At 34.8% G+C, this 18,815-nt stretch overlaps 1 long non-coding RNA gene and 1 other non-coding gene across 3 annotated transcripts; both read right to left on the bottom strand.

Annotated features, from left to right (window-relative positions):
* Positions 1 to 242: 242 nt before the first annotated feature.
* LOC105962756 (kirola) lies at positions 243 to 1,992 on the bottom strand. The gene is made up of 2 exons (XR_016034833.1): positions 1,777 to 1,992; positions 243 to 530 (listed from the first exon to the last, which is right to left on the bottom strand). It is a non-coding gene; the product is annotated as a kirola (transcript).
* Positions 1,993 to 5,373: 3,381 nt separating this feature from the next.
* LOC105953949 (uncharacterized) lies at positions 5,374 to 7,542 on the bottom strand. 2 transcript variants are annotated; one of them, XR_016034965.1, is made up of 4 exons: positions 6,956 to 7,542; positions 6,424 to 6,567; positions 6,042 to 6,099; positions 5,374 to 5,787 (listed from the first exon to the last, which is right to left on the bottom strand). It is a non-coding gene; the product is annotated as an uncharacterized LOC105953949 (long non-coding RNA). The 2 variants fall into 2 exon arrangements; XR_016034966.1 differs by having other exon boundaries at positions 5,374 to 5,858; positions 6,275 to 6,567.
* Between the last annotated feature and the right edge of the window lie 11,273 nt (positions 7,543 to 18,815).

The raw sequence follows: 18,815 nt of genomic DNA on the forward strand, positions 1-18,815 counted from the left end.
AATGAACCCTTCAAATTAAACATATCATTGTGGGATGATGGCAAAACTCCTTTATTAATCACATTACAAAGTACATAACTTTAGAACAAGATGGAGACATCAGCATCCGTTAATTATTTATAACATCACAAATTGAAGTACATAAACACAAGATACAAAGACATAACATCAACACTGTTGTTAACTAAGTATTTTCGGATAAATGGCGAGAGTCAATACTTCCAGTCATCGTATACCATCGTATACTGTTATTAATTAGGTAATTTTGGATAGATGGTGAGAGTCAATATTTTTAGTCATCGTACGGAAAAAATCCATGAGAGTGTGGGGATCGGGAATATCCTCACTCAGTTTCTCGTACTCGAAAGTCCAAGTGACAACGTTGTCTTCCCCAGTTGTGTCAACATGAACACTCAGTTTGAATGTCTTGTAAAGCTCCATCAAATCTCCTTCAATCACCTTGTATGTCACCGACTTATTTTCTTCGTCTACTGCCTCAATTATTTCTTTTGCTACCCTCTCTTTACCATCTAATATTTTGCATAAATACAGGAGTGGACCGTTAGTCATTTAGGTGGGGCCTACCGTTCTAATAAAATAATATATACATATATATAAATGGTTAGTCGGCGGGCGTCGGGATGAAAAATGAGCAGTAGGGGTTTTAGGAAATTGAATTGATTTATTTGCGGTCCGAGTCTTAAAGAGCGAAAGGGTAGGGGTGATGAGGACACAGGGAGACACTTGCTTTGGTGTCGGGACTTGAACCTTACAATAATAGTAAGAGAGGCGGTGGAGCGCCGACGGTTCTCGAATGAAGCGGCGGCGGTCAACAATTGTTGGCCAATCCCTAAGCGCAAAACGGCGTCGTTCCGCAAGAAACAAAATAAAAGAAAATGCAAAATCAAGCAGGCATGTCGTCGTCGAGCAGCTTGAGAAATAAAGGAGAAAGAAAAGAATTGGAGAGCCTGATTGGACCGAGAAACTGGAACGACGTAGTTTCGTTATTAAATGGGCAAGAAGAAAATGGAAAAGAAAAGACAATAAAGAAAAAGGGCCGATCCCCATTATATTATATACTTAATATCCCATATATATATATACTTAATATAAAGTAAAGAAATGAAGCTTAAAGTTTTTGACATTAATTGAAGTATCAAAATAAATACGTCTAAAAAAAAATATAATCATTTAACTTCACTATAATGTCCATATGTAGTTATTATTATGTGCTTATTTCACATAGCAATTCTAATCAAACCACATTAACAACTAGATACTTAATTTCTTTAATTAGATCAAGTATCTCAAAATAAACATCTAATTAGGGTAAACATCTCACTCTTTGTAAGTCAAACCCCCAATATCTTTAAACTCCTAAACATGCCTCCATAATAAATTTTAATTACAAAAAATTGATCTGCCATTATAATCTACTGAAACAATATGCTCAAGTTAATAAAATATTAAAATAAGCTAAACAATTGCTTAAATAGTGACTTTATATTTTTTATTTTCTCAAATATTTCAAAATACTAAAATTCACACATATGTTCCTTAGAAAAATGGTGGGGTAAGATTGTAATTGCACAAGAAAATATTACAAAACTAGTGTGTTTACTTTTTTGTAAGTTTGACAAAAAAAAAAAAGGGAGGTATTTGGAACGTTTCATAATTTGAGGAGTGTGTACGCGACACAACCCATAATTCAGAGGTATAAAGTGAATTTTGCCCTTATTAAAATAATATTAACATTCAAAGTAGCTAGTTAATTACCATGGGTGTAGTTGAAGTAGCCGGTGGAGCCGACGGTTCCCCACTAACCTTCTTGTAAATCACAGTTCTAAACGTGAGAAGGGCTCATGTCTGATATATAGTGTGGTCTTACTCCGAAGATCTCGTAGAACACATCTCCCTCGGATTTTACGTCTATTTGAGAAACCAGCTTACCATTCAGCCCCATCTTTCCTTTACCTCTCTATAGAATTTGAAGAAATGATTATTTCCAGATATATGCAAGAAAGTTACTCATACATAATGTCCTTTATATAGTTCACTAGAAAATGATTCTAGATAAATATATGTAAATGAGTTACTGGGTCCCACCAAAATATAGAATGCATAAAATTAAAAAAATTATTGGAAATGCTTTTTTTTTCTTTTTCTTTTTTTTTTTTTTATTACAGAAATCAAACGGAATTTTACTTTATTCATTCTTACATCTTTTAAAAAATCTAAATAACAAAAGTCTTTAAATGCATCAAGTATTTGAAGCAAAACTAATTTGTGTGAGAGACTTCAATCAATTGAGATAAAAGTTATTTAATTCAGTGTGGCTTATGTCTGTCGTATAATTTCAATTTACTATACAAAATGACTTTGATTTGATGAAAAAGAAATGAAATACTAGTTGACCTCATAATATTTAAAAGATCAAAAATGATGTGGGACATATAACTTCATTGACTTATGAATTTAAATCAATTATGTAAGGGTTACCATATTACACGACGATCATCATCGTTCACGTCTACCTATTTTAATAATTGCATTCATAGAAGATAATTCCAATGATTGTCCACTCACCAAATATATGTTTACTGTATACTTGTCAAGTCTTTTTTTTAATATGATTTAAACCTGCAAAATTTGTCATCAAATAGAACACATGGTGATTTTGCCACTTGATATTTTTTTTTATAGATGGATATTGCTACCATGACTCTCAATATAAGACAATTTCTAGCAAGATGTCAGTTCAATCTTTTTTTTTTTCTTTTAAATAATTTTAAAAGTTTCTCAATATGTAACTTTTAAGTTGTACTTTGTATTTTGAATGTTAAGATAAAGGAGCAAATAAGATTTAATAAAAATAAGAGTTTACTATTTGTAGTGTATTTTTTTCTAGTTACAGTGCGAAATAATTCTATTTGTTGAGAAATTCTTTAACTTTTTTCAAATCCTCTCAACCTCCCAAATTTAAGGCTTTTAAAATCGTCAATTTGTTTTCCGTGGTATTAGTTAGAACACAACAATTATCAATATGGCCGACAACATTCCCAACATTGAGGTAAAAAATATAAAAGTTTTGGTCGAATTTTAACGCTTTTTATGCATTTCGTGTAGGATTACACGAAACGAGACATTTCATTTTGTGTAATCGTGCACGAAATAGGCAACATATTTTATATTTGTGTCATTTCATTGCATTTCGTGTGATTCTAAACGAAATGACCCAAAAATAAAACATGTTGTCCATTTCATGCCCGATCACACGAAATGCGAAGTTTTGTTTTTCAAGTATCTTTTTTTTTTTTTTGAAGTGTCTAACTAGTTTATCTTTCTTTGATGCAGCTACAACAAGAAAGAGACGACTTGTATTTTGATCCTGTTATTTTGGAGCCGCACGAATATGAAGATTACGCCCACTTCTTTAAAGTTGATATTGTATTCGATAGTAGGGAAGAATTAATTAATTGGACGAAACAAACTGTAGTTAATCATTCTCATCGATTGATTTGTTAGTCTAAAAGGGACAAAATATAGTATTTGATGTGTGGATAATACGGACATGGTCGACAAATGAATATCGATGTGGAAAATTCTAGAAATATACTGGATCAAAGAAATGAGTTGTCCGTTCAAATCAATTGGTAGACGGTCAATGTTTGATGAATTATGGCGGCTTATTGTTAGTAATGGCGATCATAACCATCGTCCAGCGTTATTTCCTCACTGACATGGTACGACTAGCAGTATAACTTCAGAGCAGCATGCACGAATTAAAGATTTGAATTTTATTCACGTGAAGCTATGTTAATCATGGATACATTGTGAAATGATGATCCGACGATACAAACTACCATGGAGCATGTCTACAATAATTTGGCCAAAATCAAAGGAGAGGAAATGGAGGGAATAACTGTTATTCAATTTTTGATGCATAACCCTCTAGAAGTCAAGAAGATCGATATCGACACTGGCACCGCATGTAGTTTATCAAGTATATATCTATTCTGGAAGTAATAAACTGTTGATAATAAATAATAAAAGAGTACTCAGTGGTATGGGGTGGTTTCGGTACGGTTACCGAATATTTTGTTCAATACAACGTATCTTGCGGTATTCGAAAAATGTATATCGTTATCGTATCAACAATTGCGGCATCCCGTTATTTGGTATACTGTTACTTTCGATATGTTATAATCGGTATTTGGTACTCTAGTGTACACCCTGAAGTTGAACTCGAATTGTGTAATAATTACGATAAATACTAAATAAATGCACAAATGCAACAAATTAAGCAAATGAAATTGACGATGAAGCAATCTAAAGGAATATACATTATACAACCATCTATAGAAAATATATAGAAACTAATAATAAGTAAGAAAGTTTGATAGTTTAAGTAAAAGAATTTAAAAAAGAATTCTACAATGGAAAAGATACAAAATACTCGAAACTCAGGGCGTGAAAAAAAAAGGGAGAAGAAAATTGTTGTAAAAAGTATTCCAACAATAAGAAATTAGTTGGACTTTGGTATTAGGGTATATAAACATAAACAACTTTAGCGAGAAGCAAATAGTTAATTTACATAAACTAGCATTTTTCCCCCGTGCGATGCACGGAATAATATTTAAATAGTGAAAAAAAATCAACTTAATACATAATAAGAAAATATAGTACACTAATATAGTAAAATTTAATAATGTAGTATTATTCATATTTTATATAACATTAGTTTTTTTAAAATGTAACATATTAAAATTTATAATCCAAATAAATAGACTAAGATTTAACAAATCGAATTTCTAGCTTTACCTCTTAAGGTTTGAGATATATTGATGAAAAATATGAGATTAATAATTGTTGAAAATTATAGTTAAAAATTAATAGAGAAAGTATAGAAAAAATATTAAAAATAAATAATTACAGAAATACCGTTAGCGTTTTTAGGGTTACCCAGCGTTTCTTTCTTTTATATATAAGATATATGAAGAGAATAAAGAAGCCATAATTATATATATATATGTATATATATATATATATATATATATATACACTAGTGTTGGGAGCACCGCGCAAAGCGCGGTGTTGGTGCCCATTCAATGTAGTCTAAAATTACAGGGTTATTTTGCTATAATTCTATTCGCATGAAGCTAAATACAAAATTTGTCGCAACCTGTTTCAACCATCACATGTAAAATATGACCTTAAACCAACATATTTGAAATATAACATGCCATTGTGCAGAAAAATCCCTTGATTTAGTCGAAGAAGTTGATAGATCATAATAGAGATCACTAACCCTTCTGTTATTGTTGTTGGACTCTCTAATCCTGGACTCGTGATCCACTTTCAATGCTATAGGCATTAGTGAAGGTTTGGTTGTCCGATTACTACGTATTCGACGAATTATTATAGTGTTTTCCACGTTTGGACAACAGCTTATACTTCATGCCGTTGGCAATTACAACTAAAAATCATAAATTTAAGAGTCAAAAGAACCAGCCGATCTGTGACAATATTACCGACCAAGAAACTAAAAAAGAATAAACCAATAACTCCCACAGTGCAGGAAATAAAAAAATAAAAGCAGGAAATAAATGAAAACTTTTTTTGATCTTGCATGAAAGACTAAAAGGACATTTTGAGCACAAAATTATATTGTGTGATTCTTTACCTGATTTTGTTGGACGAATCAGTAATGTCAATCCTTCATTGTGAACAGAATGACTTAAGTTATTTCCTCTCCAGTTTATTCCGTCATCCTCAATTCAATCCCAGCTACAGCGAATATTAAAGGATTCAGTAAGATAGCAAAACAAAACGCTCAACAAAGTTCACCGGAAACAAATCTAATACATAAAGAGAAATTGAACATCAAGAATCAATCAAACAATTACGGATCCGTTGCTGGTTGTTACAGCTACAGAGAGCCTAAAAACCAGGACAAAAATCCCAAAAGAGAACCAATTTTTAAAAAAAGTTCAATTTATGAAGAAAAATTGAAAAACAAAATTAGAAAAGAAATAATATACCTGTTATTGATGCTTAATTCAGTGAATACCTTGAAGAAAGCTTCAAACTTTTTGCAATCTGATATACAAGAAATAGCAACACAACAAGGAAATAATGTATTTAAAACATGAACTAAAAAATAAATAGAAAATGAAGCATAGAAAATAGCAATTAAATGACACAAATATGAACTGAATTAGGCTCTCCAATTTTGACCGTATTGTTTGATCATGTGAAATAGAATTTCAACAACCTCGATCTCAACATTATGCTGAATCAGTAATCGGAAATTTGTGAGATATGCTACAAGTAGTAATAAACTCTTAAGCGCAGCCCACTCCATTAGCAATGAGCTGTGTATATTGATGAAAATTAAAAAGTAAGAAATGAGAGAAACAAAACCATGTAAATATCTTTAGCACAAGGAGAACAGATCGCTGGTAAACAAAAGTCGCCGGTGCCCGGTAAAAGTTTATTGAGTTTCTTAAAACCAACCCATGCAATATTTACTTTCGCCGAACATCAAATTCTCTTCCATTCAACTTGCTGGATAAAACCAAATAGTAGATAAATATCAGCAAAATAAATGGAGGCTTGTTGGATGAAACCCAATAAAGAAATTAGGTCATAGTACAAATATATATGTCTATATTCTTTTAGGCACCAAAAACTTATGATTCACAGAAGCTACCGCAAAACAGAGCTTGTAAACTTAAAACCACACAATGGATGTGTAAAATTAAAAGGAAGATGATAGCTCTAAATGCACTTCGCAAAATGTACAAAAACTTCATTAATTGTATATAACAAACAAAGCCTAATTAATTGTTAAATGCCAAATCACCAAGGAACCAAGAAATTGAAGACAAAAATAGCGAATAAAACAAAAGCAGAGGCAATATAATTAATTCGACGGAAAAGGAAATTAGTTGACCTGAGTGCTACATAAAGGTTGTCGTTCGTGTAGGCGGCAGAGGCGGCGGCGTTTATGCTCGCCGACGCTGGAAGCGGGCGAGGCCCTCTCGATTGCCTTTCGTGGTCGGCTATCGCAGGGCAGTAGTGCAAAAGCTTTTCAGAGAGGAGGCGCCGGAGATAGAGGTGAGAGGAGATGTTCTCCCCAAGTCTGCTGCCTCTCGATTAGAGAATTGAAAAAGAAAGAAAAGCGAAATGAAATTGAATAAACGGGGCCACAGCGAGGATTTTCGGAATCGAGCTGCTTGAGAAATTAAAAAAAAAAAGAAAAGAATGGCCGCTGTGGATTGGAGGGGAGAAAACGAACGGCGCCGTTTCCACAGTAAATGGGCCGTAAGAAAAGGAGAAAGAAAATAGAAAATGGGGAAAATCTGGGGGAGAGAAAATCAGAGTCAAATATTGTGGGCGAGGAGGAAGATAAAAGAAAAGGAAAAAGAAACAGCAAGGAGGTCGATCGTGCATTTTCCAGAAGAAAAGAGAAAATAAAAGAAATCTGCAACGTGATTGGAGGAAGGGGATGAAACGGCGCCGTTTCAGATTAAAAGTGGCAAAAAAATAAAGCTTGAAAAATAAGGGGGCAGGATTTGGGGGCCATAGACATATATATATATACTTAATATATATATATATATATATATATATATATATATATATATATATATATATATATGATGTGTCATATCTCTATTCTTGTTTTTTATTTATTTATAATATTTGTTGGCTATAATTTTTTATTTAACAATATAAAAGAAAATATGTATTAACTAATTTTTTAAATCTATAATTGCGATATGGTACGGTATTACCATGGTATTGAAGATACAATACCGCTACCAATTATAAAATAACGTACGGTACTAATACCGTTCCAAATGTAGTGGTAACTGATAGTTCAGTATTTATTACAATATATATATATATATATATATATATATATATATATATATATATATATATATATATATATATATATATATATATATATATATATATATATATATATATATATATATATATGTGTGTGTGTGTGTGTGTGTGTGTGTGTGTGTAAGATATGGATGTATCAAATAAAATCGGTATTAGAAAAAAGTTTTTTAGTTTAACAAAAATAATTTAATTTTGAGAAATAAAAACACAAATAACATGGAAAAAACAACTAAGTTTAAACTGTAGAAACTAATAGAGAAATATATAGGAGTGCAAGAAAAATTAAATTAGAGTAAAACAATGTAAATGAGAGAGAAACGGTAAGAAGACAAAAGAAATTGGGTGACAAGAAATAGAGAGATAAATGACAAAATCAATTGGGTCAAAAAAAATAATATGAAAAGTAGGGGTTAAAAAGTTAAAGATGAAGAGAATAGGGGTTGAAATAAGAAAAAAGAAAAATAATTATAAAATAATAACAAAAAATATAATAATTTTTTGGCCCCATTGGGAAGTGGGCCCTGCTTGCCCTGGGACAGTGTCGCCCCTGCTCGGCGAAGTACTAACCAGGTCGGAGCTCTCATATGCACCCTCGTGTTAGTTCATTAACTAGACATGTGCAACACACGTGCACCTGCCTAGTACATCAAAAAATCTGAATAACGATAGGATCGAGTAGATGAAAGATATTATCAGTTGTCAAAATAAGAAGTTCCGTCTTACTTATTTAGAAGCTCCGTTATTTATAGGTAAAGGGAAAACCGTCTATTTTGATTCTCTAGTTCAAAAACATCAATAAGGTGGAGGGTCGGAAAGCTAATTTCCTTTCTTTTGGGGGAAAGACCACTGTATCAATTTTCATTAGTTTACCTATACATACTCTTTCTTGTGTAGTGGTGCATCAACGGGATCTTCGGAGAATTAAAGGTATTTTTAAAGCATTTTCATGGAACCAAAATGGCGCTACAAGAACGCATGCATTAGGTTAATTGGCAGAAAGCATGTAAACTAAAATGTGAAGGAGGTTAGATCTCTAGCATATACAATGTTTGGTTTACAAGGAAAAATGTCATAAAGTATATTTAATGGAACCTATTTATATGACAAAATGATACTTCAATAATATGGTAGAGAGAGAGAGGATTTATGGTAGTTTTCAATCTTCAGCTACATCTTCCAAACTTTGGCTTATACTTCGACATCATTTTCACCAATTTCAGCACATCGGCCGGTGGATTTGGTCAAGGTGAGGTATCCTTTTGGCATAGTAATTGGATGGGAGAAGTTATTCATCCACATAATCCTTCTCCCTTAACGGTCAAGGAAGGGCTGGCTCAGTTGCATACTTTAAATTTTAGTTTCTCTGATGATAAAAAATAAGCAATTTCCAATAAAATAGTTGATATACGTTGATGCCAGCAACTTAAGGAGGAAAACCTAATTCAGGTTCTGCTTCAGTCCGATCTCGTATGCGCGATTTAGACCTACTTTACTTCTATGTTCGTCAAATCGCCACCCAATCAGTCATTTCATTCACCTTCTCACATCATGGCTGCATAGAAAAATTTGGTAGTTCTCAGTTTGGAGTTTGTATTCTTGGAACTATACATTGATCTATTCTATGTGGGAGATTTGGAAAAGTAGGTGTAATGTTGTATTTCAAGATAAACAAATGAATGCCACAGTTATCATTCCCATTGTGCATCATAACAGTCATACTAACAGCATAATAAGTGTTCCTAAAAGAGCTCCTGCATATGGGAGCAGGTGATCATGGCTGAAATACGTGGATTATTTCCACATTTTATTTTTAACTTTCTTATTTTCTAAACTAAATTTTAGTTATTGAATAAGTAGTGCTTAGTGGGTTAAGTATTATAGTTAGTGGGTTAAGTATAGTGCTTAGTGGGCTAAGTAGTGCTTAGTGGATTTAATTGTGGATTTTATTCTAACTTCCTAACTAACCCACTAACCCATTTTCTTGAGTGCTCTTGTGGTTGGTTTTCTTGCAGATCATGGGCTGAGGAGTGGAAGCTTGAAATGTCTATAAATACCGATTTCAATACTCATGGAAATTGATCGATTCTACGAAATAAAAAACCGAGGGCTGAAGAGAATACACGAGTGTTTTAGTTAGGTTTTAGAATCGGTTGTTTGTACTCTTCGTGAGTACATTCTTTACGTACTCCTTATGAGTACATTCTTTACGTACTTCTAATAAGTACATTCTTTGTAGTCTAGATTGTCTAGTATATATGTTTCTAGACTTGGTTGTAAGAATGATCAAGATAGTGATTCATTCATAAGTTCTTTACGTACTCCTCACGAGTACATCTTTGAAATCTAGAATTTTTAATATTTTTCTTTTAGTATCTAGATTTGATTGTAAGAATGATCTTGAAAAAGATTCATTTGTAAGGAAGAAGTTTTCGCACCTCTTCTGTTTGTATTCTTGGAATACTGATTTTAATATATATTTTTCGTCCTGTAAAGGACAAGTTCACAAGTCTTTACTTGTGAACGTGTTTAATTCTGAGTATTGTTCTTTTGTCTTTATATTTCCGCTGCATGTTTGTTCAAGTGTCATAACACTTAAGACAACACCTCTGTATTAAACGAATTCGGGACCATAAATTCTTTCAATTGGCATCAAGAGCCAACACTTGACGTATACTAAGTGTCTGTTCCTATTTTTCTTTTTTCAGAAACGAATTCGTGATGGATACTCAGATGACTGCTTCTATGCGACCTCCTGTACTCGACGGCACAAACTACACCTACTGGAAAGTCAAGATGAGGGCATACATCAAAGCCATTGATGAGAGAGCCTGGAGATCCATTCTCACTGGATGGAAGGCACCAACAATCACAGATGCAGATGGGGATGTTTCTCCAACACCAGAATTACGGTGGACAGCAGATGATCTATCAAATGCCAATCAAAACTCAAAGGCGTTAAATGCAATCTTCAATTCAGTAGATTTAACAATGTTTAAATTGATTTCAGTGTGCACTTCTGCAAAGGATGCATGGGAAGTTCTTCAGCTACATTGTGAAGGATCAGATAGTGTCAGGAGAACCAAGCTCAGATTACTCTCTTCCAAATTTGAGAGACTGAGGATGGAAGAAACCGAAACAATTTCTCAATACAATGAGAAATTGATTGATTTAGCTAATGAATTTCAATCCTTAGGTGGTCCTTTAAGCAACGAGACACTGGTGAACAAGGTATTGAGAACTCTTCCAGAAAGGTTCAGCATGACGGTTACTGCTATTGAAGAGGCCAAAGACACATCATCTCTACGGCTGGACGAATTAATTGGTAGTCTAAAGTCTAGAGAGATGAACTTTGAAGATCAAAGAAAGGAGAAAGGAAAGGCTATCTCAAATGCACTCCAGGCAGAATTGGAAAATGAAGATATTGCTCCGGAATTTGATGATGATGCAGAGGAATGCCTCAACAATGTTGCATTCCAAATTCAGAAATTCAATAGGGCATACAGGCGAGGTGGAATCAAGCCCAGACAACTATTTCCAGATGGCTCTCCGCAAAATCGACAAACTCAGCCCCGGAACAGATCTACTCCACAGAGAACAATTCCTCAAACATCTTCTCAGAACACTTTAAAAAATTCTTCATTTGTTCGTTCAAATTCTGAACCACCTAACTTGGATCACATTAAATGCAGGGCTTGTTCAGGATTTGGACATTATGCTAATGAATGTGCAAATACCTTGAGAAGAAGAGGAATGAGTTTGATTTGTGTTGTCAGTGATGAGGAGGAAGAGCAACCTGAACAGACAGAGGAACAACAATCCACTAAACAAGCTCTCTCTGTCAGATATATCACTGGAAATGCTTCTGAAACAGAATCACAAGGAGTTTCTCTGGATGCTGCAACACTTTCTGAAACACTTTCAGTAACTGAAATATCTGAGTTAAATACTGATCATTATACATGTTTAAACTCTATTTTTCTAAATGCAGCAGAATCCAGTAGTGAAGCAGTTAGTGACGAGGAAGAAATGTGTAAGAAATTGGTTATTGACTTGGAGAAGAAGACTCAAGCTCAAGATGCAGCCAACAAGGAAAATTCTTCTCTTAAAGAAACAATCACACATTTGGAGGTTGGTATCACCAAGAAGGAGCTTGAACTAGCAAAGGTGAAAGATGAACTCAAAGAAGCAACTCTAGCAATCAAGAGGATGAATGTCGGCACAACTAAACTCAAAGAGATTGTGTCACTGGAGAAGCACAACAAAAATGAAGGTCTAGGGTTCAAAAAACAAGTGAAGAAGCACATGCCAGTAAAGAAGAAGGAAATTGTCTTTGTAAAAGAGAAGGGTTCAAATGGAAAAGAATGCAGAAATTCCACAGTCACCACTCCAGAGTCCAAAATAAGGGGATACATTTGTCATTATTGTTTCTCACCAGGACATATTCGTCCATTTTGTGAAAAACTCAGTAGTGACAAAATGTTGTACAGGATGAGTCACATCACTCCAGGGAACACCTCCAAGAAAAAGGTAGAATTTACCAAAAATGAGTGGAGAATATGGACTCCCAAAGGTAAACTTATGTGCAAAGCAGTATACACTTCTTTAAATGCTAACATTTCAGGTTCATGGTACTTTGATAGTGGATGCTCTAGGCACATGACTGGAACAAAAGAATTTCTATCAAACTACCATACACTCAATGGAGGACGTGTAACCTATGGAGGAGGAGCTAAAGGCAAAGTGGGTGGACGTGGAACACTCAGCATTGAGGGACTTCCAAAACTTTCAAATGTCTTACATGTTGAAGGATTGGGGTCAAATCCCATCAGTATTAGTCAATTGTGTGATGATGATCTACGTGTTCAATTTGATAAATACTGTTGTTCTGTTTTTGATAATCAAAATCATTGTGTACTGACAGGTTCCATGTCAATGGATAATTGTTATCAAACAGGTGATACCATCTCATGCAAGAACTCAAGAGTAAGTGAAGTAGAACTGCGGCACCAGAATCTAGGGCACACAAACTTGAAAAATCTGAAGCTGCTCAACAAGTACAATGCCATAAGAGGAATTCCAGATCTCAAGATCAAGGACATTCCTATATACGGAATGTGCCAGAAGGGAAAGAAAACTAGAGTGCCATACAAAGTGTTACAACGCGTTGGTACCACCATTTGTTTTGAACTTGTACATATGGATCTTATGGGTCCTATAGAGGGAGAAAGCCTAGGTGGTAAGAAATTTGCATTTGTGTGTGTTGATGATTTTTCGAGATATACTTGGGTGTATTTTTTAAGAGAAAAATCAGATCTAGAATACATGCATGTGTTTGGATGTGTTTGCTATGTCCTAAATAATAGAGATCATCTATCTAGATTTGATTCAAAAAGTGATTTGAGTTTATTTGTGGGATACTCTAATAACAGTCATGCGTATAGAGTATATAACTTAAGAACTCGAACCATTATTGAATCTGTAAATGTGGTATTTGATGATTTTGCTGATCTCCGCAGTAAAACAGCTGAAGATGAAGTTGATGACCTGATTGCTGAAGGAGAAACAACCGGAGGAGACACTACTGCCACAGATGCTCCAGATATAAACAGTCCAGTATCAAGAGAAGAGGATGTTGAGCCAAGTGTTACCACATCTGACTCAATACTTCCCACAGAGAGCACAGAAGCTGAAGTGCAGCCAACTCATGATGTCTGCAGAAAGGAACCATCAATTAGAATCCAGAAAAATCACCCATCGACTCAAGTTGTGGGAGATATCTTTGATGGGATAAGGACCAGAAGAAAAGAGAGAGTGAATTACGGAGACATGGTAAGATTTGCAAATTTATCTTCTGAATGTGCACTAACTGGAACTACTTGCTTTGTATCTTCAGTCGAACCAAGGAATATTGCAGAAGCACTGAAGGATGAGTTTTGGATTAATGCAATGCATGAAGAGCTGAATCAGTTCATCAGGAATGATGTTTGGTACTTAGTTCCCAGACCAAGTCATGCAAATGTGATAGGAACTAAGTGGATCTTCAAAAATAAAACTGATGAAAAAGGTACAGTTGTTAGAAATAAGGCTAGGTTAGTAGCACAAGGTTATACTCAGATTGAAGGTATAGATTTTGATGAAATCTTTACTCCAATAGCTAGAATTGAATCTATTAGGTTACTTCTTGCTATAGCCTGTTTTCTTAAAATTAAATTGTATCAGATGGATATCAAAAGTGCATTTGTAAATGTTGTTTTAAATAAGGAAGCATATGTAGAGCACCCCAAAGGTTTTGAAGATTCTGCCAAGCCTAATTATGTTTTTAAGCTTAAGAAGGCTCTGTATGGTCTTAAACAAGCTCCTAGAGCTTGGTATCAAAGACTCACTGACTTCTTACTTGAAATACATTTTACCAGAGGAGAGGCAGACAGAACTCTATTTGTTAGAAAAACAAATAACCATATCATTATTGTACAGATATATGTTGTTGATATTGTTTTTGGTTCTACTTGTGCTAATCTTTTTCAGTCTTTTGTAGATTTTATGTCTCACACTTTTGAAATGAGCATGGTAGGAGAGTTGAATTACTTCTTAGGACTCCAAATCAAACAGACAGGTGAAGGAATGTTTGTGAATCAGAAGAAGTATGCTCTCAACCTCGTCAAAAGGTTTGAGTTGGAATCAGCCAAGCACATGAAAACTCCAATGGGTTCCAGCCAAAAATTGTCTAAGGATGATGTTGCAGAAGATGTCGACAACACTCTCTACAGAAGCATGTTTGGAAGCCTTCTGTATCTAACAGCAAGCAGGCCTGACATTATGTTTAGTATTTGTGTGTGTGCCAGATATCAAGCAAATCCCAAGGTCACCCATCTTAAAGCTGTGAAGAGGATTATTAGGTATGTTGCAGGTACAGTAGACTTAGGGATTCAGTTTTTCAAAGACACAAATACAAACTTGATAGGCTTTAGTGATTCTGATTGGGTTGGGGATATTAGTGACAGAAAAAGCACATCAGGTGCATGTTTCTTTTTGGGGAATAATCTAGTTTCTTGGTTTAGTAGAAAGCAAAACTGTGTATCTCTTTCAACAGCTGAATCAGAATATGTAGCTGCTGGAGGGTGTTGTGGTCAACTAATTTGGATGAAACAAATGTTGGGAGATTATGGGTTAACCAGTGATACCCTGACCATATATTGTGATAATTCAAGTGCTATTGACATTTCAAAAAATCCCGTTCAACACTCACGAACTAAACACATAGATATTAAACATCATTTTATTCGTGATATAGTTGAGAAAAATATAGTGTGCTTAAAGTACATTCCTACAGAAGATCAGCTGGCTGACATCTTTACAAAGGCATTAGATTATGAGAGGTTTTCAAAACTCAGAAAATCTCTCGGGATGTGTACTCAATAAACATGTCCTGAAACGTGTTGCAGCACCTCATCAAATATCTTAAGCTGCAACACAATTTACTGAAGCATTAGCTTCATTAAATAATGACTTCACTGTGATGGATTATTGTCTAAATCAGTAACTGGAAGTCTTTCACCTTGAAACGTGATCATGCTTCATGTAAACATTTAGACAATAATTACACTCACATAAGTCAAACTCCTCTATTTTGATAGTCATATCTTAGTAACTGAGGAACCTTCAAACTGAACACTTGATCATGTTCCATGTGAATTGTTTGACTTGAAAATAAGAGTTTTTATATATATTAAAAAAAAAAAAAAAAAAAAAAAAAAAAAAAAAAAAAATTATTAAAATTATTATATATATAAATAAAAAACATATATACATATATAATAATGTCTATGCCTGTCAGCAAATTTTTTTTTCTCACTATTAATCATTAATAAATGTGTTTTTCTATTTTTGTGAATATTTCATGAGTGCTACGGTTCTATTTTTATTTTTATTGAATTATCCCTATTTATATGGGTCATGGGTACATGGGTTAGTTCTTTATTTTCCACTAAGTCCACTCCTTATTATGTCATATGTCACGTTTTGTTTTAAACTGCCACATAGACCTTTTATTCTCCTTAATCACACTTTCTCCAAGAAAAACGCACACCACTTCTTCACTTTCTTCACTTCATTCTTTCTTCAGCAAAATTAGGGCTTATAAATTTCGTGCTTCTTCTCTCAAAAATTCACACTCAAATATCAAAAGCACAAAGAAGCAATCTTCCTTTATCTACTGTATCATGGCATCTCCACCTAGAAATCCTCTTCCAGCCGCCGTTGATGATGTGCACAAGGATGCTGCAGCACCTGAACCAGCAGACTCTAATCTAGCCATCATCGTTCATCCTGTCAACCTTGAAGCCATGCCGACCAGCTTCATTGGGCCCGGTGACGAGCTGAATCCGATTGACCCAGACAACTTCGAGTACGTGGGTCCCTCTTCCAATGCAGGAAGGTTTCTTAATCGCCGGTCCAAGCGCATGAATCCCTTCCCAGATCTGAATGCTACTTGATCATAACGCCGGAGGGGAGGACATTCTCCCAGCAGAGGCGGCAGAGGTAGAAGAAGAGGCGGCAGAGTCGGTCGCACTCCAGTTAGGCCAAACCCACCAAGAGGCCTTCATTTGGTTGATGAAGAAACTGATGATGAAGAAGGAGATCCTACTTTTGCAGAACCGGAGGCCCAAGCTCTCTCCTCAAGCTCCACCGAGTCATCTTCCAAAGACTCACCTCCACCAGCATCAACTCAGGGGGAGACATTTCAGTCCAACATGGCAGCAATTCCCTCTCAACATCCTGTTTCCGAAGATGTTGCTGCACATGTTCCTGAAAATGCTGCTGCACCTACTTTCTCAGACAATGCTTCTCAAAATGTTGCTGAGGATGCTGATTGTTATCAAGATGAGGAAATGCCAGACTTTTCTGAGATGTCCTTTGCTGAGCATGTAGATATCACCACTGCTGATGCCGAGGACTTTGTCACCACAGAAGAAACCTCACTTCCTACACCCTCAGCTCCAAATGAAGATCCTCTGGAAACTCTGGCAGAGGTAGCTGTTCAAGTGGATGCACCACCTTCCCAGGTTGAAGAGAAAGAGAAAAGTGATGACAGTTGATGGAAGAAGATGTTGTCCCACCTGTTGCATCACCTGAGCCAGCATCCATCCCAGATGAACTTGAAGACTCAGAAGAAGAGGAATCCTCTGAGGAAGAAGAGCTAGACTTGGATGGGAAGGATTTGTCAACTCCGTTTGCGGTAAACAATGCCTTCAGTCCTATTTTTTATTTTGAATCTGATTCAAATTTGAGTCCTCAAATCATGAATTGCCAATTCATTGAGGCAAAGAAAATTTCCAAGGATGAGTTTGATAGACATAGGATCACTGCATTTCTTGACCAAAGAAAAATCCTTAGTCTAGTTGAAGTTGTCTGTCCTTTTGATCCTTCTGTTGTGAAGGAATGTTTATGCCAATTTACAAATTTTTTAAAGAAAAATTCTCCAAACTTTGGAAAAGTTTTTGTGCGAATCATTTTTCTCTTTTTCACAAAATTATCAACTCTCATTTACAAACTCCTACTGTGATTGATGATGATAATTATGGTGATTTTACTGAAGTTTGTAAAACTCTTTTTGGCAATTGTTTTAAATCCATCTCTCATCTACTCCATTCTGTTTTCTCAAAATTTTAAGATCTTCCCTGGAATGGAGATAATTTTTCTCTCAACTGAATCAGGTCAAAATAATCTTGGTACTGAAGGTGTTGCTCTTCATGTTGACAACACTCCTGACATCCTTATTTCTGTTTCTCGAGATTTATTTTGTTAGAACAGCTTACTCACTCCCTAGTTCAGATCACCTATCATCAGTGCATGGTGGAAATACTTCAGAGAGATCTTTCTGATCAAAAAGGGGGAGAAAAAGCTAGTCATGCAGATTGAAGCAGGGACTTCTCATCCTTTGGATGCCAGAGGCATGGAGCAAGGAGTCAATGAAGAGGGAGCAAGGAATGAGGGCGAAGCTCAAGGAGCAGAGGAAAGCAGTGGATCCAGTACTAGTGATGAAGGAACAGCAGCTGATACTGAGGAGACTTTGGATTGCACTATTTTGTTATTTGCTATATTGGTTATCATATTCAGGGGGAGTTCAAGCAATGACTCAGGGGGAGTTAAGCTAAAATTTAGTTTTGATCAGAAAGTTAAAAAGGGGGAGTTTGAAATACGTGGATTATTTCCACATTTTATTTTTAACTTTCTTATTTTCTAAACTAAATTTTAGTTATTGAATAAGTAGTGCTTAGTGGGTTAAGTATTATAGTTAGTGGGTTAAGTATAGTGCTTAGTGGGCTAAGTAGTGCTTAGTGGATTTAATTGTGAATTTTATTCTAACTTCCTAACTAACCCACTAACCCATTTTCTTGAGTGCTCTTGTGGTTGGTTTTCTTGCAGATCATGGGCTGAGGAGTGGAAGCTTGAAATGTCTATAAATACCGATTTCAATACTCATGGAAATTGATCGATTCTACGAAATAAAAAACCGAGGGCTGAAGAGAATACACGAGTGTTTTAGTTAGGTTTTAGAATCGGTTGTTTGTACTCTTCGTGAGTACATTCTTTACGTACTCCTTATGAGTACATTCTTTACGTACTTCTAATAAGTACATTCTTTGTAGTCTAGATTGTCTAGTATATATGTTTCTAGACTTGGTTGTAAGAATGATCAAGATAGTGATTCATTCATAAGTTCTTTACGTACTCCTCACGAGTACATCTTTGAAATCTAGAATTTTTAATATTTTTCTTTTAGTATCTAGATTTGATTGTAAGAATGATCTTGAAAAAGATTCATTTGTAAGGAAGAAGTTTTCGCACCTCTTCTGTTTGTATTCTTGGAATACTGATTTTAATATATATTTTTT

Source organism: Erythranthe guttata, chromosome 12, assembly GCF_056151865.1.
Source record: "Erythranthe guttata isolate IM_541 chromosome 12, IM_541, whole genome shotgun sequence".
Classification (NCBI taxonomy): domain Eukaryota; kingdom Viridiplantae; phylum Streptophyta; class Magnoliopsida; order Lamiales; family Phrymaceae; genus Erythranthe; species Erythranthe guttata.